This window comes from Agelaius tricolor, unplaced genomic scaffold, assembly GCF_023055355.1.
Source record: "Agelaius tricolor isolate 1412-34295 unplaced genomic scaffold, bAgeTri1.0.p SCAF_17, whole genome shotgun sequence".
NCBI lineage: Eukaryota > Metazoa > Chordata > Aves > Passeriformes > Icteridae > Agelaius > Agelaius tricolor.
This window is the reverse complement of record NW_027269277.1, coordinates 1600708-1628408: the sequence shown is the minus strand read 5'-3', so window position 1 is coordinate 1628408 and position 27701 is coordinate 1600708. Positions and strand designations below refer to the sequence as shown.

At 42.0% G+C, this 27701-nt stretch overlaps 1 long non-coding RNA gene across 2 annotated transcripts; it reads left to right on the top strand.

Moving 5' to 3' along the window:
* Positions 1–576: 576 nt before the first annotated feature.
* Positions 577–25012, top strand: LOC139597147 (uncharacterized). Of its 2 annotated transcripts, none has more exons than XR_011681529.1 (5): positions 577–5658; positions 17785–18090; positions 20185–20354; positions 21589–21687; positions 23742–25012. It is a non-coding gene; the product is annotated as an uncharacterized lncRNA (long non-coding RNA). The 2 variants fall into 2 exon arrangements; XR_011681528.1 differs by having other exon boundaries at positions 23673–25012.
* The last annotated feature ends 2689 nt before the right edge of the window (positions 25013–27701 follow it).

Below are 27701 nucleotides of genomic sequence, written 5' to 3'. Positions count from 1 at the left end.
AACACAGTCTTTAGAGCAGGAATCTATATTATAACTCATTTTTTTCCCCTGGATTCTGGCTCTGGCAGGAACTTGTTGTGCCATCTCTCTTCATGAAGAGATCCATGACATGTTCACAGGAGCAAAGCAGGGCCCCTACAGGACGTGTGCCATGGGACTGGAGAGGCGTTACAGGATAATCAGGCATATTAAACAATAATTTGATTTATTCCATATTTGCTTTATATGGGGATATAAAAACTGCCTCACGACTAATTCATTTCCAGGAAGCCTCTTGCCATGGCACAGATGTTGGGGAGGCAGTGACAATGCAGATGTTGGGAGGCAGTGACAGTGCAGATGTTGGGGAGGCAGTGACAATGCAGATGTTGGGCACACAGTGACAGTGCAGATGTTGGCTGGCAGTGACAATGCAGATGTTGGCAGGCAGTGACAATGCAGATGTTGGGCACATAGTGACAGTGCAGATGTTGGGCACACAGTGACAGTGCAGATGTTGGGAGGCAGTGACAATGCAGATGTGGACAGGCAGTGACAATGCAGATGTTGGCAGGCAGTGACAATGCAGATGTTGGGCACACAGTGACAGTGCAGATGTTGGGCACACAGTGACAATGCAGATGGGCACACAGTGACAGTGCAGATGTTGGACAGGCAGTGACAGTGCAGATGTTGGGCACACAGTGACAGTGCAGATGTTGGGCACACAGTGACAATGCAGATGTTGGACAGGCAGTGACAGTGCAGATGTTGGGCACACAGTGACAGTGCAGATGTTGGGCACACAGTGACAGTGCAGATGTTGGCAGGCAGTGACAGTGCAGATGTTGGGCACACAGTGACAGTGCAGATGTTGGGCACACAGTGACAGTGCAGATGTTGGCTGGCAGTGACAGTGCAGATGTTGGGCACATAGTGGCAATGCAGATGTTGGGAGGCAGTGACAATGCAGATGTTGGGCACACAGTGACAATGCAGATGTTGGGCACACAGTGACAATGCAGATGTTGGCAGGATGTGACAATGCTGAGCCCACAGCTCTGCTCTGGGCTGGCACAGAAAGGCTCAGCCAGGCCAGGCAGGCTGGGGGCAGAATCTCCCCACAGCAAGAGCACAAACACATCTGTCCTTGAGTGCTTCTCACATCTCCTGGTCAGAGGCTGACCAGCACAAAGAGAAGTGCTGAAAACAGGTAAGAACAGTTAGCTAGGAGAGGAAAAAAAAAATAAACCAAATTTTGTTTCAAAAATTTGGGGTTTTTTTCCCAAATTTGGTTTTTCCCATATTTGTTTTTTCCCAAATGACAAATAAAACTAACTTATCATAGGCAGAAACCTTTAAAAAATGTGGTAATTATCCTTTCACTTTTCTCTGCATGAGGGTGGTTGCTTGAAGCCATGAAAATCTTATGATAGACCTAAAGCCGACAATTTTTTTTTTTTTTTCTGAAGCAGGTAAAGGTTTATTCTGATTGTACAGATAGTGAAGGTTCTACTAACTGAAAATGGAAATAGAATGATAAATAGACAAAAAGTTAAATGCAAACTTTATAATAATTGCAAAAATGTGATTTTCCATTTCTTTGTAACACATATTGTAATTTAGATGGCTGGAGTGTTGTGAGTAATCCATTGCTATGAAACATCATTTATAAAACACCACTTAACACATCTTGTGTGAAGTATCTATTATTAGCAGATTGTTGATTTCTAAAGAGCAGAAAAAACCAAAGGTAGAGGTGAGATAAAGGATAAAATTTCACTTTTGTAAGTAGTTTTTAAGGAGGCAAAACAAACCATGGAAACTTTTAGCAATTATTATTCTTAATGGAATGCCATTATTTCAGAAATTCTTAAGGGGATAAATCTGGAGGTCAGGTTTAGAAACACACAGAAGCAGCAGCACGGGTATGAAAAATAAGATGTCACATCTGAGAGCTCTTCCAGCACTATTCTGGCACAGCCATTCTCGAACATTCTCCTCAAGCAGCAGCCAAGGTCACCCCCACAGCTCCCATCTCACAGGATCCTCCCCGGGCTGGGCTCGGAGGAGCCTGGAATGGAAGAGGAGCAGAGTCCCCGCTCCCAGAGCCCTCAGAGACAAGGCTGCCCTGCCCTTGCACTTCAGTCTTGCTTTTGCTGCCGACTTTTTTATTTTATTTAATTTTTTTTATGCATTCCAGGTTGGTTTTGGGGTTTTTTTCCTGGGGTGGGGAGTGCAGGAAGCCAAAATGTTCCTAAATGGGGACAAAGCCAGGTCGGGCAGGTGTGGTATTTTCTGAGACCCCGTTGAGGGGAGGGATGGTGAATCTGCCTCCATGTTCTCAGAAGGATAATTGATTATTTTATGATCTATATTATATTAAAGCATACTGAACTGAACTATACCAAATAATAGAGAAAGGATACTTAGAGAAGGGTAAAAGATAATAATGAAAACTCGTGACTCACTCAAGCCCCGACCCAGCTGGCTGTGATTGGTCACTAAGTGAAAACAATTCCCACAAAACCAATGAAATAATCCCTGTTGGATAAACAACCCCCAACCACATTCCAAAGCAGCCAAACACAGGAGAAACAAATGAGATAATCATTGTTTTCATTTTCCCCTGAGGCTTCTCAGCTTCCCAGGAGAAAATCCTGGGCCAAGGGATTTTCCAGGGGATGCGCCAGTGCCAGGCAGGGAGGTGAGCCTGGGCAAGGCTTTGTGTTCAGCTGAGCCCTGAGAGCAGGCTGGCCTTGCCTGAGGCACAGGCAGAGCTATTCAAACTCTGCTCTGCGGTTTCGGTTTCTCAGTTTGAGATTTCGGTGATTTGGGGGTTTTTTGGTTAATTGTATTCATGAGTGTGGTGGGTTTTAGTGTTGGTTAATTATTAGTGCACTCACTTCTTGTTCTGAGATAGGATCAGCAGAAAGGTAAAGTAGGTTTAGAACTTCAGAAGGGTATAAAGAAAATTTATTAACAGTAACTAAAAGAAAGAGTAATAAGAATCAGAATAAAACCTTTACAACACTTCCCTTTTTCTTATAACTTTTTAACTGGTGATGCAAAGAAACAAAATGTAAATTTTTTCCTTGTTTTTTGAGTTTTGTTAGTTTTTAATTTATGTATTTGTTGTGTTAGAGTTGTAGCAGATTTTTTAAATTATTTTTTATAATTATGTAGGAAGCATTATAGCTCAGCTCACAGGGTGTATTTTTTGTTTGTTTCTGGGATGTCTATGTTTGGTATTGGAATCTTTGGTTTGTATCATTGAGATTTGGAGAAAGCTTTTTTTTAGTTTTTTGTGATTTTTTAAAAAACTTTATTTTCAAATTTTTGTAGTTGTGTTTTTGTAGTTGTAATTTTTGTATGTGTTGGGCTATGTATAGTATTTGTATATGGTTGGAGTTTTTTTATATAGTACATATAAATATACTTGATATCTATAAAAATATATATTTTTATATCTCAAATATATTTATGTTTGATGTATAAATATCAAATATAAATAGATTTGATACGTAATTTGATATATATTATATTGTGATGGGAGTTTCTGTTATTTTGTTTTATTATTGTTAAAGTAGAAGTGTATTTTAATTTTGGCAAGTTTTTTGTTTTTTTATTTATTTTTTAATTTTATTTTTAATTCTGCCAAAGAGGAGTGGCTGTGTGTGGAGATCCAAGCCCTGCTCTGCTGCAGCCCCAGCAGGTTTTACAAAAACTCTGCATTCTGATGTCAATGTCCATTTAGTAATGGCCAGTTCTGAAGGAATTGGAGCCATGAAAAACGGGGTTTATGTCAGATATTGCAACTCCTCTTTAATTTCAATTCCAGAGAGTCAATCTTCAATCTCCCACTGTGGTCAGGGCACTGGAGCACTGCATAATTCACAGGTCTCTTTGATAGACAGGACTGATTATTAGCTTCTTTATTTTTTTTTCCTAATATTTCATTCTTTCAGAATATCTCTGCTTTTGAAGGCAGAGCAAGGAAGTTTTTCTGAGGAGAGCTACAAGAGATTGCATAGAAATACCTTTTCCAAGACTTGCTTACCAACAAGATTTTCCCTTTATTGTTTTTCTAAATTAATAAAATCCGTGTTTATTATGCATTAATCGCCTCTTTCTATTAGAGAAGTGCAATAAACACATTTTATTCATTTATTTGTATGCCATCACTTAGATCCCCTCATGTTTAGATCATGGCTGGGTTATTCAGGGCTCTCTGCAGACCTATAACAAAGAAACAAGTGCTCCAGAGAATTTACAGTATACATGAAAGAGAAGATGAAATAACAGAGCAAGACAGACAATCAAGGTTGGGGAAGAAAAGGAAGAAAAAAAAACTGAACAGAACCAGGCAGAAAACAAGAGTCACTCATGACTCCTGGTGAAACGAGACACAAAAGTGAGAGTATGATATTTGATCAAAAATGCCCTGAGATGCACAGATATTACAAAAAACTAATAAGGTCTTCTTGCATTATTTCTAATTAATTACCTAAAATCACAGCCATCTTTACATTTTAGGGACTGAGACTCCCTGCCTCTGTTTGCATTTCAGGTTATTTTCCATTTCTCTCAGGATTTTGAGGGCTTTTGTCCTCAGGGTCATTGGCTCACCTGGGCTGCTGCTCAGTTTTGTCAGTAATGTTCTCTGCAGACAGATATTTATTTCTTTGGGTGTTTTTTGTAATTAGGGGCTGATTTTGAGCATTGATCTTTCTTGCTCTAATTACAGAGATGCTGAGAAGTAAGTTGTATTATTTTTTTATTATATCTAGAATATGCCCTTGGTCAGCACTCTACATGACTGTCAGCTCTCTCTGTCTAAATTGCTAACTCAAGATTCAGAACACGTTTCTTCCATTGAGAAAACCTTGACCAAAGCTAGTTCCTATCTTCAAGAAAGATTATTTTCCTGTTGTCTGACATTCTGCACTGGAAAAATATTTAAATTTTAATTATTTCTCACCCTCTACCTTTTCCTGTGTTCATATTTACCTCCACAGCCCCATGCCCTACACATACAGGTTCATGGAATCCTTGCAACATCAGAGGAAAACACATCTCACTAAGTACACACCAATTAATTCATGTTTCAGGGCTGTAATGGCTCCTGTTCTTTGGTGATTTGTCACCTCAGCCCCTCGTGGACACAGCAGAATTTGGTGTTGTAACGTTCTGGAATTCCCTCCACACCTGTGCTAAGGGCACAGGCCCTGCTGATGAATGCCCCGTGCTTTGAGCACTGATGTGTCATTAATCACATTAAGAAATAGGCCTAACAAGCCATAATTTAAAAGAAGGACTGTGTTACCAGCTCTGTTTTCAGTCCAAGTGAGGCAGGCTCTGAATTATCCCTGCACTGGGGCTGCAGGAACACCTGGGGGTTGGTGCCAGGGCCTTTCCCAGGGGTCTGAGCTCCAGGGGAATGGCACAGAGCTCCCTCCATGCCCAGGAACCCCTGAACTCTGCTCAAGACTGCACTAACCACAGCCAGAGCAAGGGCAAATTACTGACCCTAATCCTGATTTGCTCCTCCTGTGACAGGATCAGAACCTGCTTGGCAGCCCAGCCTGGAGGACTCGGGAATCCCACCCAAAACTGGAGCTGTTTCCCCCAACAGCTGCTCTGAAATTGCCATCAGCAGAAGCTGCATTGTTTAAAAAGGTAAGTGACTGCCAGCAAGAGATGGAATTAGCATCATCTGCTCTTTCAAACTACACCTGCCATTAAAGTTTTAAAGAAATGAAATCTTAGCTGAAGTCATCTTTGTAATTTACTAACACTCATTTCCATACAATTTTGTCAGAACAGCACAAACTTGGTGTTGACACAGCCTGAGCCTTCAAAGCTGGGCTCAGTTCTTGCAGCTCTCCCGTCTGTAAGACTGACACTGATTTTCTCAGATTTCATACAAATTTTCCACTTTACTCTCAGTATTTTATACCCAGCTTTGAGCAGGTGAGAAACAATTCCCTCTGATGCTGAGCACAGATCCTGAGTGAGCACCTGGTGAATGCAAAGGGAAGAAAACACACTTGGCCACTGGTCTGGGGAGAGCTGAGAGAGGGGAATGGTTGTTCCTCTAACCTGGCCCAGGTCCTTCCCTCAGTGCTGGAATTGCACCCAGCACCTCCCACACCTCACCCAGGCTTCCTTGTTCATATCTGAATGTTAAAAAAGCCAAGCATCTGCACCTGTTCACCTTGAGAGGCCTTCTAAGAGCTATTCCAGAAAGTCAAACCCTAACTTTTTACAATCCCTCTTTGAAAGTAGGAGAAAAAAGACAGGAATATCACATTCCATGAGAGGAAAATGGGAACTAAAATTGCAAAGGTCACTTTTCACTTGTAACTGCAAAGATCTGTTATCTCAGGTGTTGCAATGTCAAAATTCTTTTATCCACTGAGGTGCCACCTCTCCTTGGGCTTGTGAAAATCCTCCTACAGTTACACACATTTAATGAGAAGTAAACAGACTTTTTAAAGGCCTGGACTCTGCAGGAGCCAGTGCAGGTAGAAACATTAATTGGTTTAATATTCAGGTGTTTATTTCGGGCCATTGCAGCAGTAAAAACTTTTTTGTTCTTTCTTGTTTACTCTTCAGTGAAACTGTGGAAGTCCAGAACAAGTCACAGATAATATAATATGTATGTATAATGTATATAACATAATATGTATGTATAATATAATATGATGTATTATAATATTATTAGGCTTCTTAAATAATGCTTTAAAATATTACTTTAAATAATATTTTTAAGAAGCTTAAAAATATTATTTAAAGTAATATTCTCTTAGCTGTCAGGTGAGCTAAAGCTAATTTTCTCTTAGCTGTCAGGTGAGAGCCCACCTGGGCCTTTCCCACCACAGAACCAGGTTCAGATCTGATAAAATCTGAGTTTGGAAACCCTGGTTTATCTGTTTGTGTAGGGGTGCTATAAAAAGCACATCACCATGGCATCCCAGCTCTTTCCAATTAAAGAAAACCATTCCCACCATTTACTTAGCAGCTCTGACAATAGCCTGCAGCAGCAGCAGTAAAACAACTTGACTGCCTGGCATTTTACAAGATAAATTCTTCACTACACTCTGTTTTTTCTTGCACTGTTGCTTGCAAAGACTTAAAAAGTTACTGCTCCTACAACGACTGGGACTGGTACTGTTACACTCGTTTGGGCTATGGATCACTGGCTACACTTTGTGCCTTCACATGCCACTTTGAGAAAAATCAATTTCAGTCTTGAAGAGCTCAGACTGGTGTTGCAGAAGATCAGTGCACATTTCCAGGTGCTGCAGGGCATTGGCATCTTGATGTGGATTCAACAAAACATGACATAGGTATGGTGCAAAATTGCTTGCTCTCATGCTAAGGGATCCTCTGAGGAAAATCACACAGTAAATCAGAATACTGTGAGGGCGTGCAAGGCACAGCAGCTGCAGTAAACACTTCTATGATTTTCAATCTTAGCACAAAAAACCATAATTTATGTTGCTAACTATAAATGGCTGTGCTATTAAGTGTCGTAGGTACAATAGGAAAATATATAAATATAAATACAATAAGTTTATTTATAAGTGTATATTTATATTGTACCTACGACACTTAATAAGTGTATTAAGTGTCGTAGGTACAATAGGAAAATATATAAATATAAATACAATACGTTTATTTATAAGTGTATATTTACATTGTACCTATGACACTTAATAAGTGTATTAAGTGTCGTAGGTACAATAGGAAAATATATAAATATAAATACAATAAGTTTATTTATAAGTGTATATTTATATTGTACCTACAACACTTAATAAGTGTATTAAGTGTCGTAGGTACAATAGGAAAATATATAAATATATATAAATAATATTTAATATAGAGATTAAAAATAGCATGTAACTGATGTTGAGGAAAGAAGCAGTTTGAGCCTCATAATGGTTGGAAGTATTTAAAAAGCTTCTGTCCAGCATAAATTGTGACCTAAATCAGATATAATGTCAATACAGTTACTCTCTACCTTTGTTTAAATTTTACTTTAAGTCTCTGCAGCGTTCTTGTACATCTGCAAAGCTTGAGAAAAGAATCACTTATTTTCTTTGCCCTGCTGTATTTCCACTCAGACAGAAGAGTTGATTTCCAGTCTGTGTAATTCAGCAGTGGGTGTAGCCCTGTCTGTCTGAAGGGCCCGGGCTGCATTTCCATGGGACATTAACTGTGCCTCCAGTGAGCACAGCCAGAAATGCTGAGTCCAGATGAGACGTTCTGCTGAGCTCTCAGCAATGCTCTCTGCCAGATCACATTTCTGATCGCTTTTGAAGGAGGAACTCTGTCTCCAAAGAGGTTATGCTAAATCAAGTCTCATCTGTTTGTAAGAATTGAACTTCCTGCTGGGTCAGGTGCTGTCTGTCCTCCTGCAGCTGACAGGAGTCAGATGTGTTCTGGTGCAAGGATAAAGCAGAATATTCATTTCCCTGGGCATCCAGGCTCACCTGAGGCAGAGCTGTGCTTCTGTCTGCACTCCCACCAGCTGGAAGCTGCTGCTGCTCCCTTTCCACAGCACCAGGAATGGAATCCCATCCATAACCTGCTGAATTTCCTTACCCAGGCGCTCCTCAGCCCAAGGATCCAAGCTGGCAAACAGAGCAGGCACAGGGGAGTTTTGCTGATCAGACTGATGGGGACTGGGACAGGTTTGGGGTTGCTCACAGGAGCAGCTCCACCAGGAGTTTGGTGGCAGCAGCGACCTCCAGGCACTGCAGGGTGGTGGCCACAGAATCAAAAAATCACAGCACCACAGAATCACAGAATCAAAAAATCACAGAATCAAAAAATCACAGCACCACAGAATCAAAAAATCACGACATCACAGAATCAAAAAATCACAGAATCAAAAAATCACAGCATCGCAGCATCACAGAATCAAAAAATCACAGATTCACAAAATCACAGAATCAAAAAATCACAGCATCACAGAATCAAAAAATCACAGCACCACAGCACCACAGAATCACAGGATCTCAGAATCAAAAAATCACAGAACCACAAAATCACAGCATCACAAAATCACAGAATCTCAGAATCCCGGAAGGAACTAGGTTGGAAAAGACCTTTAAGATCACCTAGTCCAATCTCTGACCTGGGATTATTGCACCAGCCTTGCTTTACCCGGAGAAGGAGGTGTGAAAACAGCTTAACTGATAAACAGGCTGTGGATCCTAAATAAACAGGGGTTGGAGCTCTCCATGCCCAGGGGAAGCACTGAGCACAGAGCCAAGTGCAGGCTCAGGAGCAAAACCAAAAGAACAGCAAGGGAGGATGAGCAGACAGACTCCTCCAGGGATTTACTCCTCTTTTCTTTTTTTTCTGCACAGTTTTCCAGAAGATTCAGTCAAACAAGCAGGTGTGGTATTGAAATACACTCTGCATTCTTCCCACAACAAATATGGATTTGTGCAGAGATAGTCAAAACTTCCCCAGTCATGCCAGCTTTGTTTGTGCTCTGTTTGGAAGAAAAAGGCAGGTGAAATTCATTGCCAGATATCAGCTCTGTGCAACAAGCGGGATAAAGGAGCTGTAAAATCAGACTGAATTAAGAAATTCCAAGTCTATGACTCAGCTTGATCATAAACCCAATCTTCACTGAAATCTGAAAACGAAAATGAATTTCATTTGAAATATGAAAACCAAACAAGGATGTTTCAAATGCTTCCTTATGCAAATTCTGGATTTTTTTCTTATTGTTTCCTTTAAAAAACCAGGTGGTGATGGTGAGGAGGATTTTGTGACAAATGATTTTGGCATTTACACATTCTGCTGAATGCTAGTGGACACTTGTAATTTTTTGTAATGATTTATGAGCAAAGAAGCCTAGCAGTGTTGAAGTGCTGATATCTTTTCTGCAATTCTGGCAAAGATTTTCTAAACAATATTCTCCTTTTGTAATTCAAGGTTTCCATAGCACGCAGAACATTTACATTTGTTCCTACAGGGAAAATTTCACAATGACATCACCTGCACTTTATCTTCCTTTTTTGGGAATACCTTTGAGCACAAATCCGTTTTTACATTCCTGATTTTATGATACTCCAGTTTCAGATCATTTCTATCACAAGTGACTGAACATCTACTTATCCAAAATATTGGCAGGGTATCCAATCTTGCTCAAGTTCCCTTCTAGTGGGAGCAAGGCTTCTGTAGGCATCAAATACACTCAACATAGTGCTTCTCAAGGAAATCTGAAGAAAGAATCCCTTTATCTTGGAGAGGGTGCTGTTGTTCCATTTTTGTTAACAACTACCAGGAGCCTGGTTGCTAAATTAGAACATCAGGAAAATGAAAAGGAGCTTTGGGCAATGTGGGACCCGGTTTATTCATGGCAGTCACCCTCAGGAGGGGCCCAATGGTTCTGTTTTCAAAATCCAGGGCAGGAATGAGGGGTTCCAGCTCTGCTAGTCCTGTCCATAAGGTACAGCCACAGTCACTGGAGCATTTTGGTGCACAGTTGCTCCCTGTGGTGCAATTTGAGCTCTTGATTTCCATCTCCTTTTACTCAACAAAGAAATCTTCCCACTTACAAAGAGAATTCCCCCACTAGAAATGAACCCCACTGTTCAAAGCTGAGTGGAACGATGTAAACATTTCCTGGAAATCCTCCTTGTGTTTCTGTGGGATTGACTGTCAAACTCTGAAATGCATTTGATGAAATTATGGCTGTGCAAACCCACTTGTGTGAGCCCTAGCATGTAATTCCAGACTGTTGTCATGCTGTTCAAGAATTGTTCTTCCTATACATTGGCTTTCCTGACCATATGCTTAAAAGTTTATTTTCAGGAGCCGAATCAGTTGATAGGGCTGAGTTATATTTATATTATCTTCACTGGTCCACTTCAAGAAAGCAAAACTCAGTTTTGGAGATTTTCCTAATTAGTCACCACCTTGAATGGAGTGGGCTCAAGGAAGAATGCCTCATCCATGGTGTATTTTTCATTGCTTTCTATTTGTTTCCTGTGTGGAGGGTAATGTTTAGAGCAGCATTGCTGCTCATTACCCTGCTCAGGACTTGACTGTTTCCACTAACTGCCAGAATCTTTTCTTGGAGAAAAATATACTTTTAGTTTGCTGTTTCTAAATTCAACAAATACATCACATGCCATTTCCTCTTTTTGCAGTTTCTGCAATGCCATACTTCATGCACAAAGCTAAAATTATCTGTGTGTTCAATTATAGGTGATTTCAAAATTAGCTCATTTATGGAAAATATTTTGGAATGAGTGTCTAAAGCAACCCTACCCCTATTCCTTTTCATACACAAGAGAAGTAAACCCACATTTTTTTCTGTCTTCCTCTCCTTACTGCCTCACACGAAAAGCAGAAATTTTTTTCTCTGATTATTCCCTGTTTTGCTGCATTTTAGGACATCTTTGAAGAAGCTACTCTAGGCAGATAACATAGAAGGAACTGCAAACTCATAAACTAATTAGATAATCTCCTTCCAGCCTCAGCAGGCTCCAGTGAGTGCTCTTTTCAAACCTCATCAGCTTGTTGGGACTTGCAGTGGCTGTTCAGGAGGATCTGGAGCTTCTCCTGTTCGTGGCCAAGGGTGCACTCCACAGCTGCAATGATTTTCTCTTGTTGAATCTGGGATAAAGCTATCTGAGCTCAGCTGAATGACATGTGTTTTAAATATTGACTGGAAAGATGGTTAGAAGGCCAAAAATGTGTGTTCAATTTGTTTAATTCTGGTTTAGCACCACTCATTGCACCTGGTGGTTTTCCTGCTCTGTAAACAACAAATGTTTTAGGGGCTGAACCAAACCCAAACCCTGCACCTCTACAAGGAGGAAATTAACTTGTCAGAAACTCATTAAAATGATAATTTTTGAGTGTTTTAATGAAACTCTTTTGACACAGAGACAGGAGAAGCAGCAGAAGGATACAAGAAAGCCGTGAGTTAATTACCTGACCTTAAAAGCCTCACCTAAAATATCAAAAGAAGAGAAAACAGTGTTTATTTTTGCTTCAATACTTGTGACACTTCTCACAGATACACCTTCTTCACCTGTGGTGCTATAAAAGAGCTTTTTGAGACATGAATGATTGTGAGAAAAACAATGCTCTTACATTAAACATCTTTATTAATATGGATACTGTTTGATTTAGCTGTGCCTAGCTTCAAACCGTGATGCTTTGGAAGACAAAGTACAGCCAGAATTTAGAATGAATGTGAGAAATAAGTATTTGGGGATGGATACTTCACTGAAAATTCGAGTTTAATCCTTATTCAAATTGAATTTCCTTTGAGAAAGCTTAAGGCTATCAATCTATTATCAGACAACAAAACTGACTATTACTCATTCCAGTTAGGTTTGGTGTTTTTTTTATTAGACCTGAAAGAAGTGTGGTGAACTAATGTGTTTGTAAACCCAGGCTGCAAACCACAGCAGATTGACAGTCATGTTTAATTTGGGCAGAAAAGGGCTTTGGTGCAGTTTGTGTTTCCTGATCCTTCTCCCCCTCAGTTCTGATTCCTCTCCCTTTCCTTTTGTCCCTTGCTGGTTTCTCCTGCTCTGTTATTGTTGTGTTTTGTCATTTGTTCATTCTGGGCTGAGTTAGGGCAGAGTGAGGGAGGTGCTGCTGTGGGATTCTCACCTGGCTGAGGTGTCTGTGCTCACCAGCTGCTCCACAGACACCCCCAAAGTGGCACCAAACTGTTCCCATGGCAGAACCTTTGAAATCTGGAGGGAAATCCTGGTGGCCATGGATGCCTGTGACCGTGTTCAAAGGGGTTCTTGGAGTGGGGTAGAGACAAAGATCTGACTCCATGTGTCAGAAGGCTGATTTATTATATTATTATATATATTACATTAAAATTATACTAAAAGAATAGAAGAAAAGGCTCTCATCAGAAGGCTGGCTAGGAATAGGAAGGAATGGTAACAAAGGTTTGTGGCTTGGGCTCTGTGTCTGAGCCAGCTGGGCTTTGATTGGCCATTAATGAGAAACAACCACATGAGCCCAATCCCAGATGCACCTGTTGCATTCCACAGCAGCAGATAACCATTGGTTACATTTTGTTCCTGAGGCCTCTCAGCTTCTCAGGAGGAACCATCCTAAGGAAAGGATTTTTCATGAAAAGATGCCTGTGACAGATGCCAGGCCTGCCTTGCCTTCAGCAGGACAGGGCAGGAATGGGATGGAGCCTGAGGCAAGGGCCACGAGGAGCAGAGCTCGGCAGGGCTGCTCCAAAGGGCACCTCTGGGGCTGGAGCTGGAGCAGCACCACCAGCAGCTCAGAACCTGCTCTGTGCCAGTGCCCAGCCCTGACCCCAGCCTCGGCTGGCCCAGAGTTGGCACCTGCAGGGAGCCTTTGAGAATCCCTGAGTGCTTTCACCTTAAAGCTCCTCTGGTTCCCCCCTGCCATGGCAGGGACCCCTCCCACTGTCCCAGGCTGCTCCAGTGTCCAGCCTGGCCTTGGGCACTGCCAGGGATCCAGGGCAGCCCCAGCTGCTCTGGGCACCTGTGCCAGGGCTGCCCACCCTGCCAGGGAACAATTCCTGCCCAACACCAAACCTAAATCCACCTTCCTTTACCTCGAGGCCATTAATGTTCATTAGTGACTTCCTCATTGTCACTCTGCTCACTGCTGGTTTTGCTCTGCAGCTGTGCTCATCTCTGCCCTGGACCCGTGATCTCCTCATCTCTGAGCCTCCCTTTCACATCAACACTATTGCTTTCCTCCCCTCCTGCTCTTTAAAATAATATTGATTTGTTTGTTTTGCCAAAAGAATGCTTTTAGGGGACCAGGCAGGACCAATAAAAGTCACAGATACTAATTAAGGCAGTCACACATTAATAGATTGCTTTTCTAGAGGTTTGAAATCACCATACGTTGTAAAGTCAAAATTAATCCTCTTTAAGGGACATGTAAATGAGGACAGGTTATTATTTGGAAAACAGGAGCAAAACCTGTAGCCTCTATCTCATTAAGTTATTTTGGTCTAGAACCATAATAATCAGTGTTGCTTGGGGCTGGAACAGATGCCCAGGGTTGTGATTAAAGATATGTTTATCCACATATTTTAAAAGCAAGCCCCAGAGACAAGGACACAGCAGGATTCTGTATCCAGGCAGTTCTTCTGAGCAGGGAGGGGACAGGAATGACATTGCTCACCTCCTTCCCTTTTTGTGAGCAATACTTTAAGGAATACAACTCCACACGAACAGCAGGAGTCCAGCTGATAGGTTTTGCTCTGAATGTGCTGCTCAGTCACAGCACAAGCAGCACTTTAGGTAGATTCAGCTCCATTTTCCCCCCTGATAGTTGTATCATTAGGATTTTGCTTGAATTTCAGATGTTAAGTATACAATAACACAAAATGATTAATGGCCCATCCTAGGGAACGTGTCATGTCAATAAAACTGGTCTTTAATAGCTCTGGTACAATTCCCAAGTTGAAAGAATTTCAAGAGTCACTTAAGACAAAACCTATTTTTCTTTATCAGAATTCCTTAGCAGTTCTGTGCCTGAGCACAGAGGACAGGAAGGGCTCAGGAACCACTCAGAGGATTATTGCCCCTCAGCTCCCATTCTCTCACTCCTGTTCAGGAAAGAGAACAACAATAATATTGCTTGCAGTTCCTTTGCTGTATCTCCCACCATCCCAGCGACCAAATTAACCTGTGCTGCAGAAAAAGGGCTGGAAATATCACTGACTCCAGGAGAACACAGGAGCTGTGCGCCCAAAACCATCAATTGGAATGTTCAAAAAAAAAACCCCATTTGTTTCTTTTGAGAATTTTTGTGGGACCAAAAAATCCTTTATCAAACCTCATCCACTTCTCCTGGGGGTGTGTCTAGAAACCAGGCATGGATTGGATGGGAGGTGAGGACATCTTCCAGTTTTTCATTGCCCCAAAGTCCCTTTCTTTAGCCTCAGTTTGTGCCCCCAGGAAGGCAGATGCAGCTCCTGGGGTTAGGTAGGCCTGATGAAAAGAGAATGGTTCATAAAAGAGAAAAACAAAACAAAAAGCTCTAGATGTCTGGAACTGCTGCTGCTGAAAAGCTCCAAAATTATAATACTCCAACTGATTGCATGAAATTTCCAGCTGTTAAAAGCTGAACTTGATTCCTCCTTTAATCACTCTGAACACATAATACATGTCTGAAATTAAAGGTCATCCACTCACCCAGGGCCCTACAAACGTGCTTTGACATTAAAAGGTTTACAATTAAAATCCACAGGGGCTGCAGGGGTGGAGCAGGGCTGCCCCTGGGGCCCTGGACCATTTCTGTTTGGTGCTGGGGCTGAGAGAGAGGGGCTGGCTGGGCTCAGGCAGGGGGACCCCTCCTGCTGCTCCTGGGGGTGCTGCAGCTCTGGGCAGCCGTGGCCACGCTCAGGGGCAGGGGCAGGGGTGGCCAGAGGTGCCCCAGGGCCTGCCAGCCTCACCTGCAGGGCTGGGACAGGTTAATAGTCACAGGGGACAGTGCTGGGGAGTCCAAGCTGTGCCCCAGGGCCTGCCAGCCTCACCTGCAGAGCTGGGACAGGTTCAGAGTCACAGGGGACAGTGCTGGGGAGTCCAAGCTGTGCCCCAGGGCCTGCCAGCCTCACCTGCAGAGCTGGGACAGGTTAATAGTCACAGGGGACAGTGCTGGGGAGTCCAAGCTGTGCCCCAGGGCCTGCCAGCCTCACCTGCAGAGCTGGGACAGGTTAATAGTCACAGGGGACAGTGATGGAGTGTCCAAGCTGTGTCCCAGGGCCTGCCAGCCTCACCTGCAGAGCTGGGACAGGTTAATGGTCACAGGGGACAGTGCTGGGGAGTCCAAGCTGTGCCCCAGGGCCTGCCAGCCACACCTGCAGGGCTGGGACAGGTTCAGAGTCACAGGGGACAGTGCTGGGGAGTCCAAGCTGTGCCCCAGGGCCTGCCAGCCACACCTGCAGGGCTGGGACAGGTTCAGAGTCACAGGGGACAGTGCTGGGGAGTCCAAGCTGTGTCCCAGTGCCTGCCAGCCACACCTGCAGAGCTGGGACATGACTGAGGTGAGCCTGGGGGGGCACAGCCGTGTCCTGGTGCAGCCCCAGATGTGCTGGGGTGTGATGGTGCTCACAGGGGTCTGGGGAGGAGGGAAGAAACGAGGAGCTGACTCCATGTTTCAGAAGGCTGATTTATTATTTTATGATGTATATTACATTAAAACTATACTAAAAGAATAGGAGAAAGGATTTCATCAGAAGGCTGGCTAAGAATAGAAGAAGAAAGAATGATAACAAAAACTTGTGGCTCTGATAGAGAGTCCAAGCCAGCTGGGCTGTGATTGGCCATTAATTAGAAACAACCACATGAGACCAATCCCAGATCCACCTGTTACATTTTGTTCCTGAGGCCTCTCAGCCTCTCAGGAGGAACAATCCTAAGGAAAGGATTTTCCATACAAGATGTCTGTGACCCTGGGGATCACCAGGCTCAGGCACAGCCCCAGATGTGCTGGGGATCGCCAGGATGGTGCTCAGGGACAGCCCCAGATGTGGCACAGCTGGGCTGCAGGTCAGGCTGCAGCCAAACACGCCAGTGCCAAGGGCAGAGCAGCAAAGGGGGGGCTGAGCCTGGCCCAGGGCACCCCCAGAGCTGCCCCAGAGCTGCCCCCGAGCCCTGGCAGCAGGAGCTGCAGAGGGGCAGAGCTCTCAAGGCCACAGCACTCTGATGCATTCGTGTTTAGGAGAAATTTGGCTGTTCCTCTGCTTAAAATTATTTCTTTACCAGCAGAGCAGAGAGTCTCTTTTCCTTTACATTTCTGTCAAAAAACAATTGGTGTGTCAGGCTGCATTATGTCTGATGGTTTGGTGAAACACGAGCTGACGTACTGTAACCAAAAGGGATTTGAACATATCATGTCAGAAACTGGAAGCAGGAATACAGCCTCTTGCTCTCTCTGTCTTGGCAGGAGTTCTTGTTTTCCACTCTTGTTTTAATTCCTCTTGATTGCCAATTAAAAAAAAAAAATCACTGCAAAGACCAAGTGTCCAGTTCTGCTGCCTGTGCTCAATGTCCCTTTAATCTTTCCTTCTGTTCCTTGAGAAAATGCAAAAAAGCCATGAAAGCAGAAGAAAGTCTACCCAGGTCAGAGAATTTGATCAAAAATCACCTGTGAGACTTGACAACCTGAAGAAAGATTAATGAAAACAAAAAGAAATTTGGAAATTAAAGAAACAAGAAAAAAACCCAAGGAGTCAATAGAAATCAGTGCCTAAGAAAGCAGAGAAACCTGGTGCCAGTCATCATCACTTTGTGGGATGATACATGTCAAAGATTGGAACTGAGAGATTGGCAGTGATTTTTTTAAGGAGAAATCCAGGGCAATGTATGCTGCTGCCTCAGTGTGATGGGATTAGGAGGCAGCCCTGGGCATCCCCTTGCTCTTGGTCAGGCTGGATTTATGTGGCCCTGACCTCCCCTGATATCTCACCCAATCTATAAACTCATTCATTCACTGAACTGGGTGCTTTTACTCTGATGCTTTCCAGACACTGAAGAGAAGGAGACAAAATCTCATTAGTGTGTGTTCTCCCTCCCACCACTTTGTTACTCACCCTCTTTTCTGTCACTGCTCTCTGCTTTCTTCTCTTTCCCGTCTTCCTTGGCTCTGTTCTTCCCTTTCCCATCCCCTCAGCACATTTTCCTTTTCCTTACTCTCAGCCTTCCCCTTTCTTGTTCTCTAAATGCCTTATGAACTCCATTCTTTTCCTGTATTATTTTCCATTTTTTTCTCACCAGAATATTCTTCTCTTGTCTTGCCCAGGAGTTGAATTTTGCTGGAGAGGACTCAGAAGAAGCTGCTGCCTCCCCAGTTTCCCTGTGCTGTGAGAGTTCCCCGAGCTGGGGCTGCTTTGGCCTGCATTAATATTTACAGCCCTGGTTTATGGATCTGAAGATTGATTTAGCACGAGAGTAATGCAGGGGAGCAGATGAACCATGGGAATGGTGAGGTCTCCTTTGCTAAGATTCATAAATCTAAAAGCCATGCTGAGGTGAAGAGCAGCACCTAATGCCTGAGAATCATTGGATGTCTGAAGTCTTAAACAAGTTTGAAACTTATCTTTCACAGGTAGGAAAAAAATGATCTTTAATGGTTTAACACATTCTCCAAACTCTTACAGAATTACAGCCTTTCTCTTTAAAATGTATAAAGTCTAGGGAGTTCAAGGAACAGCAGTTTTCCCAGGCAGTCAGGTGATAAATGTGCTATTTGCTAACATCAGGTATGCATTTTCTTACAAAAGCACAGCATATTTAAGATACTCTTGGCACTCTCATCCTTTTCTTTTTCAAAAATTATGGGTGTTTTTTTTTTTTGCCACAGAGTTTTTTGTCTTCTAGATACTAAACCCAATTATTTTTCAAGGTCAAACCATGCAGTACAGATTTAATTTCAGCATGGACACGTGAAATTGTAATCAACTCATAGTTATTATTAACTCCAACAAAATATTCCTATTACAAGTGGAACACAGAATGACTTTTTACCACCCCCTTGCTACAGAACTGCTGTGCTTTTTAGTCCAAGTAGAAAGGAACATTCTGGAATAAAATGTGACATTCAGAGGTTGGACTGTTATGTCTCTTATGCACTATAAGTTCAGTAATGGAAGCATTAGAGCTCTGTCTGAAGCAGGGGGTTTAACACATTTCCTGCCCTGCTGACAGGGACAGGCTCAGTGTCTGTCACACAAACCTGGTGTTTAAGGAGACACATTCTTCTCCTGGCAGCTGGGAAGCAGTGGGAGGGAAGGCACCTGAGAAATGCACCTTGTAGCAGTCAAGGACTTGGCTTTCTCTTTGTGTTGTGTGTTATTTCGTGCCAGAAAAAGTGAGCTGAACTCCAGGGTGAGTCTGGATGTGTATTTGTGCAGTCCATGCACAGATGCTGCCTTTTACCTGTAAATCCATTTTGCTTTCAGACAAGCAGAGGAAACCATTTTCCTTGAACCACTGAGCTCTTCAAGCTCTACCAGTGAGACATGCCTAAACCAGTCAGATTATTTTGCTATTTCCTACACACAGTTTGATGTATTGTGAACACTTCTCCTCAGTTTAGGGCTAAAAGCTTGACTTGTATAACCACGGCCCATTATTAAAAAAAAAAAAGTCAAAAGCAGCACACATCATGCAATTAAAGAGTAAAACTGCAAGGGAGTTCTGTTTTCAAGAGGGCTTTTTCCTATCAGCCCATCATGCAAAGTGATGTTTGGACAGCTGCTGTGAGCATCCCGTGTGTGTGGTACCCACATCACAAAAATGCACATTTTGGAAAACAAAGCGGTACCTATTCAAGGAAATGGAAATGCACAGAAGTCACTGCAGAGGAAAACCAAAAAGACCCATGGGGATCTACCCTGGATTGTGAATAAAGCGTGAAGCTGGGCACAGGGTGTGAGGAGAGGTGTGGTTACACACTGAAGGGAATCCAGTGCTGATGGAGCCTTTCCCAGCATCATCCATTGCTCTCCTGGAGGAATGGGGTACCTGGTGGTACTTGTTCCTTGGCAGAACCGATGTATTTGGTGTTTCCATTTTGGCAAAGCAACCCAGCTGCATCCCAGAGCCCCCCTCATCTTTGCTGAGCCCCACTGCAGCCCCTGGAACATCTCTGGGTATTGAGGGCCAGCTAAGGAAATTAGAGTTCTACAGCTTGGCAAAAGTTTGGGGAAAAAACTCACCCCAACACCCTGGGAATGCTGTTTGTGTCTCCTCTGGAGTCATTACTCTGAAAGGGAAAGTTTGAAAATAGAGCAGGAGGTGTAAATGTTGTTTTGAACACAGTGGCTTTCAAAAGCGTCCTGAGCACCACTGAAGGATCAGTGCTACAGGAGGATCTGATCATTCCATGTTTGGCTCTTTTTTGCTGCTGAAAAATCTCTGGTCTTTATCAATATTTGAAGAGTCAAACCATTCCCCCCAAATGATTAATAGAATCCCCTAACATATAGGGGAAAAAGCTTAAATTTTATTTTTTTTAAAGTAATCTAAGAATAAATTGTTTTCATATAGATTTTTTTTTTCTGAACCTATATTGAAGCATTTGAATTGTGCTCATGGAGCTACATTTATAAGAAAAAGTATTATCTTTTATTAGATCACATAGTATATCTTGAAAAAGAATCATCTCAAGCTCACAAATGCTTTCTTGGCCCCTCTGCAGGGATATGGAAAATAATCTTGCTGGGAGGAAGAGAGCTCAAGGGAGAATATAGATGTCCTGTTAATCAGGACATAAAAAAGAAAGGAGAAGCTGTGATGTGACAGTGACTGGTGGGAGAAAATCTGGCAAACAGCAGAGAGAAGATTGGGAGATATGACAATTTGGGAAATGTATGTATAATTTATAAATGCAGACTTATTTTATCAATTTCATGTAGCACTCCTGCTCAGTCTGTATTTAATCTGCCACTGGCTGGCTGGGGCTGTGCCATAGATCACACACAGCAGCACAGCAGAGACCTGGGGACGGATCACAGGATGGGGCCTTTGCTCAGAGAAGCACCAGGGCCAGCCAGGCTGGTTGAAGCAAAGGGAACTGCTGGTCTCAGGTTTTCCTCGAAATGGGAGCAGTGGGAGCTGCCAGGGAGAGCAGGAGGGGAGAGCTGCAGCCCTGGGCCAGTGCTCCTCTCTCAGGGCTCACCCTGGTGGAACTCGGGGTCACCAAGAGTGCTGGTGTTCTCAGGGGTCCCAGGGCGAGGGAAGAGATGAGAATCCTGACTCCATGTTTCAGAAGGCTGATTTATTATTTTATAGTGGATATTGTATTAAAAGGAAATGATATACTAAAGCTATACTAAAAGAATAGAAGGAAGGGTTTCATCAGAAGGCTTGAAAAGAATAGAATGGAATGGAATGAGAATAAAATCTTGTGACTGACCAGAGTCTGAGCCAGCTGACTGTGATTAGCCATTAATTAGAAACCACCACATGGACCAATCCCAGATGCCCCTGCTGCATTCCACAGCAGCAGATAACCATTGTTTGCATTTCATTCCTGAGGCCTCTCAGCTTCTCAGGAGAACAAATCCTAAGGAAAGGATTTTCCATAAAATGTGTCTGTGGCCCAGGCTGACCAGCAGGACACAGGGCATTAACCCCACAGAGGAATTGTCCAAAACTCCAAGGTGCCCCAGGGTCACAATGTCCCAAGAGAAGCTTTGGAATGCCTGGATTTTTGTTTGCCTTTTATTCTGAGAGCTGTAGGTCTGGGTGCTTTCTCCATTAACATGGCCTGGGTAATAATGTAAATTTATAGTCTTCACTTACTTTGTAAGTGCTGTAGGGTCTCACAAGATGAAACTGCAAGCTGCAGTGTTTGGTGTCTGGAGTGGGAGCTTATCTCATTCTCCTGGCTCCTGCTGTTCAGACTTTGGTTCTTCCTGCTCATTTTACTGATAGAAAATGTTCAGGTTTGGCTTTCCACCAGTGAGTGTTCACCAGCAGCACTCTGGCACAATCACCTTCCCTTCCTCCTCCCTGGCTATTATGGCTTTGAAGAACTTGAAATGAGGGCTGAGCAAAGTTTGTTTGTTTGTTTCTGTTTGTGTTCTGCTGCCCTGAACAGGGAGAATATTTGACAGCAGCTGGAGAGGGAGCAGGGGATCCTCTCCACACCAGCACAGGTCAGCACACAGATGTTTGTTCTTCCTGCCCCCTTTAAAAGGTAAATACTGTCACAAGTTTAAATCGTGGGGATTTTTTTCTTTCACAAGTCTTTAAGCATTTAGGATCACCAAGGTCCTGTGCAAACCACAGAAGAATGACAGAGGAGCAATGTGTTCATTTTGACAGAAGTGTCAAATTTGTCTTGAGTTTTTTTTCATTTGCCACATAATGCCACTGAAGGAAGCACAGAGGAAACGCTTGAGAATTGCTTTTCAAAACCAAGTTCTTCTGGCAAATCAAGAGACTTCTTTTCAAACAGTTATTTGCTATTTTTAGATCCTGTTGTAATATCCACTTTTCTCGTTGCCTTTTTATTTTTTTTTGTACCAGAAGGAATAACAGTATCTTTAAGGAAAAAACTTGATTTCTGAGGCTAGTCTTGGTTCTTAGAGCTGATCTTACTCAGCTTCTACTACTTTTTGTTTGTTGTTTATAACAAGAAGTCTTCTCATGCAAAGCAAACATTTATGAAAATGTGTAAATATTTCCTTTGGAAATGGAGGCTTTTAAGCCAATTTCAGTGAAATTATGCTTACCCTGATGAATCAGAGCAGAAACAGAACACTGCATGTCTGCCTTAGACTGGGATATAAAACTGCACTTTGGGGCAGCCTTGCTAATTTGTTTCACTTCTGTGCAGGCTCTCTTTAATTTTTGTCTTGATTTTTTGAAATTATTCTGGAAGGCATTTTATCCCATTCTAATTAACATTCAATTTGCATGTTTTGAAAAGTATCTTTTTTTAAAAAATTTGGAATCTGAAAACTAAAAGAGAAGTATCAGGAAAAATGCAGAAAGGATCCCTTTAGCTGCAAATCCAGAACAGGAAAGAAGCAGTTTTGGGATGTTCTTCACAGGTGCACAAGAACAAGGTAGGAGTGCAGGCCAAGGTCTCCTCACTCACATCTCATTTAATTCTTATCAGTGTGATAATGAAGCACAGCTGCATTTTTTAAGTGGGTTTTAACATGGAACACTATAAACCAATATATATTAATGATTTACCTCTTTTCTGACAATGTAAATTTCTTTATTTTCTATATCTATCTATAATAAAAATAGGTAGATTATAAATTATAAATTTCCTTATTTTCTATACTATATATGGTAAAAATAGATTATAAATTTTTGTATTTTGTATATCTATAATAACAATTGGTAGATTATAAATTATAAATTTCTGTATTTTCTATATCCATCTATAATAACAATTGGTAGATTATAAATTATAAATTTCCGTATTTTCTATATCTATATACAATAAAACCAGGTAGATTATTATTATTATTGTGTCTTACCACTAGATGTGTAGATTTAAGAGACAATTTAAGACAGACATCCAAATTAAAAGCAGTTTCATGCTTTAGAAGTCACGGTGGTGCCATGACCAGCTGGAATTCCTGAGCCTGTGTGGAAGGGCTGTCTCCTCCTCCTCCTCCTCCTCCCCTGCTAGGAGTTGCCTTTGCCTTTCCTTTCATCGTGGCCAAGGTTTTCTGAGCAAAGAGTGTCTTTTTCCTGACCAAAGTATCTTTTTCCTGAGAAAATAGGAGCACACTTTGCTGCAGCACTCAGCATCAGCTCAGCACCAGACCTGGAGAGCAGCCCGTGCTGTGTGCTCAGATCCCGCGACTCAGCTCTCAATAGATGCTTGACAGGTGCTGTAGGCAAATGTTCCCTTAGCTCCCAAAAATTGCAGTTGAAGGAGTCTCTGGCCTAAGGGATGCTAAGCCTGTGCTTCTGCATATTTCAGTTCAGTATGGAGCAGAGGCATTGCTCAGGACATTTCATGTCCTGTTCTATTAGAGATTTGTCCATTCCTATTAACTCTTGGGGTTTGGGAAATGGGAGATGTCTGTGAGAATGTCCTGTGAATTTCTTGGTGTGATATGTGAATCCTGGAGTGGGTATGTAACACATTTTCTCTTTTTTTTGTGTCTATCCTATCTGCTGACCTCCCTGTGTCTGATACCCATCTCCTACCAGTGCCTGTCTTGCAAATGTTTCCTCTTCTAAGCAGAGCACTTCTTCCTGCTCTGTCTGTTCTAAATGCAGCTGAGTCTGCTGGAGCTCTGAGCCAGGTCTGAGGCAGTGGGGTCCCCTTGGATGAAGGAGCAGCATCATCCAGGAAACACCAACAGGGATCAAGAGTAGCTGGATCATCTCCTCAAGCAGAGAAATCCCACCTAGAGGTAAAGGGAAGCTCCTGGCTGGTTCCTTTCCACAGTGACCACACACCCTGCTCTAGGGCTCAGCCAGCTGGAAACGAGAGGGTGCAGAAAGATCCTTTCTGACTGATGTGCAGCTTTCATTTGGCATCTTGGGCTCTCTAGCAATAAACACAAATGACAGTAAAATACCTGCAAAAAAACCAACATTCTCAAAGAACTCTTGAGAGCACCCAGTGCAAACCCTGCTCAAACAGGGCTGGACAGAGCAATTGCTCAGGATTGTGTCCATTCAGGTTTGAGCATCTCCCCAGAATCATTAAGGAGGTGTTAACATGACTGAACAGCTGCTACAACCAAAAAGCAATTACTGGTGCAGCAGGACATGGTTTGCTTAACAAGGCCTTCCCATTTTTCCTGATGACTGCTGGAACAGAGCAGGGATTGAGGAGGAGCAGAAGAAACAGAATTGGGCTCTTTAAATAATTACAAACTTCTTTATCCCGTGCAGTGCCTGCACAAGGTAGAACCTGGTGGTGGAGCAAATTCTCAGAAGAGATTTAGGGAAATGTTAAATCTGGTGATGAGCAGCCAGTGCAAAATCTTCCCCCCAAATATCCCAGCTGGAATTCCACCATGAGCTGACCCCAAGCTCTGCCACGTTGGGTGTGGAGGAGCAGATGTCCAATGCTGCTCCAAAAGCAGCACGAGGGGCAGCACTTGCTGTTGGATCTGTGACTGTGTGGTTTCTGCTTGGGAAGCTGTGAGTACAAATCTCCTGTTATTAGAGACAACAAATATCTATTACTATTGAACTTAAATTGAGGTCTTTGCATATTTAACAACGGTATTAGTTTAAATATGCAAATAATAACAATTAACTTATTCTGGATTTACTTCAGCACTAAAATATTTGTACTCCAAACCTGGGATATTTTACAGGTTCTGAGATTGACTTTGCAGACAGCTTGTCAGTGAGTGGGGGTTACTTGTGTGGCCTGGTGAGATGTTTCTGACAATCTGTTGCCAGAATATCTGTCTATCAATAAGTTTATCAGTAGACTTCATTTATTAAAGCAAAAATTAGCAGCTAGCTTTGTTTTTCTTTTCTGCTTAAGGAGTGGAATAAATTGCCAGTTGGCTTGTTTTGTTGTTGTATTTTTCCCTATGTGTTTGTAGTGGGTTTTTGGTTTTTTTCACTGCAGTATTTGCAGTTTGATTTGAATCACCCAAAGGAATAAATTCCATTTTCAGTGATGAGGATTAAAAGAGAGCACCAAGGTATTACTATAGTCAGACAACATCCACAGTGTCCTACGTTAAGCATTCCCTGAAAGTCAAGATTTGCATGTTCCACGTTATTATCCCACCTCTAATTGTACCCCTTGCCATAATACCCTGATGAAAGTGCTATTTATATTAATAAAGCATCACACTCCTAGGAACAACCATCACACTGGTCCTCACTTTACATACAAACCCTCTGAAATGAAAAAGGAAGAGAAGGAGCTCCAGGCCAAGCAGAGAGCGAGTGAGGGTGCCTGGCAAGCACAGCCTGACCCCGGTCACATCTGGCTGCAGAGCAGGGGCAGATCATAGCTCAGAGAGCCCCTTCCCCTCCCTGGGGGTGCTCATCCTCCTTATCCATTCAATAGCACGTAAAATGAGAATATCAGGGACTGGAATTCAGTAACGCTCACATCAATGGGAACCCCAGTGCGTTTTCCATGACCATTAAGGAGGCAGCAGAATTCTGTTGTGAGGCTCCTGTGGCACCCCTGTTTGTCAGATTCTTGTCCTCTGCACCTTACAGGAGACTTAAAAAAGCCCAGACTATTGCACTTCAGAGGGAAAAATTTATTTTTTCCTTTTCTCAGTGGGCTCACTGTGCTGGTTGACACTTCTCAGTAATATTTAATCACGGTGTGGAGCTGATGCAGAGTGACTCCTCTGAAACATCTTAGCCCTTCTCTTTAAAATAACTCTGTCACATATTCATAAACAAAAATAGAGGTCAGATAATGTTACTTGTCAGCTCTGACTATGCCCTGGCTTTTATTAGAAAGCGTAGAGAGACCAATCTTAATAAGAGAACAGCACTGCTGCATTTGAATTACATGCTTTTTGTCCTTTTCTTATTTGAAAATCCTGCCTGCTTAATTTGGCAATAAATTAAGGACTGCTGTTAAAACCAGATTTTCATTGAGACTGAAGGAGCAATGTCCCTGCTAAGGAGAAATGATTGCAGTGAGCAGGTCTGGGTCATCCATCCTCACCTTCACTGAGCCCGAGGACTCTGGGTTTGGATCCCAAGCAGATTTGGATTCTCTTCCTGGAGAAGATCAGCCTCAACAAACAGAATGTCATTTTAGGATGCTATGAAAAGATGCCTTAAACTGCATATTTCCCTTTTCCCTGCTCCTTTCCCCCACTGGGCTGACATTTCTGACCCATGCTGCCCTTTCTTCTGTGCTTCTGTATAAAGTCTATGGCCAGGCTCAAAAGGGAAAAGCTATATTTATATTAAATAGATATTTATATCCATCTATAAAATGTATCCTATATCAAGCAATTGTTAATACTTATATTTACTTATATTTATATTAAATAGATATTTATATTAAATAGATATATACCCATCTATAAAATGTATTCTATATCAAACAATTGTTAATACTTATATTTACTTATATTTATATTAAATAGATATTTATATTAAATAGATATATACCCATCTATAAAATGTATTCTATATCAAACAATTGTTAATACTTATATTTACTTATATTTATATTAGATACATATTTATATTAAATAGATATATATATCCATCTATAAAATGTATTCTATATCAAGCAATTTTTAATACTTATATTTACTTATATTTATATTGAATAGATATTTATATTAAATAGATATATACCCCCATCGATAAAATGTATTCTATATCAAGCAATTTTTAATACTCAGAATTAATTCCTTAACAGGAAAGTAAAATTAGCTAATAATATACTTTACTAAAGCTGTTCCATGGCAGTGAGCATGATTAAGAAAGAGCAGTTTTCATCCTGGAAATTATATTTTGAAATTAAATTTTAATAACACAGTAAAGCTGTCACTCATGTTTCCTATATTTTTCATAAGTGAATTGATTACCTTTCAAATCTTGTATAAAACTGGATTTCTTTCCTATGACAAAACTGAAAGTAGTGCTTTTCCCAAATTATTAAATTATAGAAATTAAAGGGAAATTCCCAAAAGGTTTAATTTTCACTCCATATTTAATCTTCCCATTTGTGTTTATAGAGGTTTTCTCTGGCTCCTGTTTCTAAAATGAACCTCGTGGTGAACATTCATTACTGAACCCTTATGAGCAGACATTTATTGACACTGTTAAAATAAACTCAGTCCCTCCAAGAGAGAGCTTGGTTATACATTTGATTTTGTCCATTTATCTTTGTTTTCTGTCCAAGCCAGTAACCAACCTGAATAGCTCTCTTCTGCTGGCTGTAATGACTCGAGTGGAAGAGCTTGGCAATTATTTCATTAATTCCACTGAATATTAATGCATGTGGTTGCCAAGATATTTATGAGCTGCTTCAGTTCACTCGCCTTGTGGAGCTCACTCCCCTTGGAAAGCCCTTCTCTCTTTAAGATCAGCACCTTCCCTTGAAAAATTCACATATTTCTGGTTTATTTTGCTTTTGCCATGTAGCATGAAGAGAAGTTTGTGCTTTTCCCTGCCCACCTGCTTTTTAAAACAGAATTCCTATGGATTGGGGGGTTTTATGTGGAGCCTTTCACTGCATTCAGCAGAGCAAGAACAGCAAATTAAGGGTTGGGACAC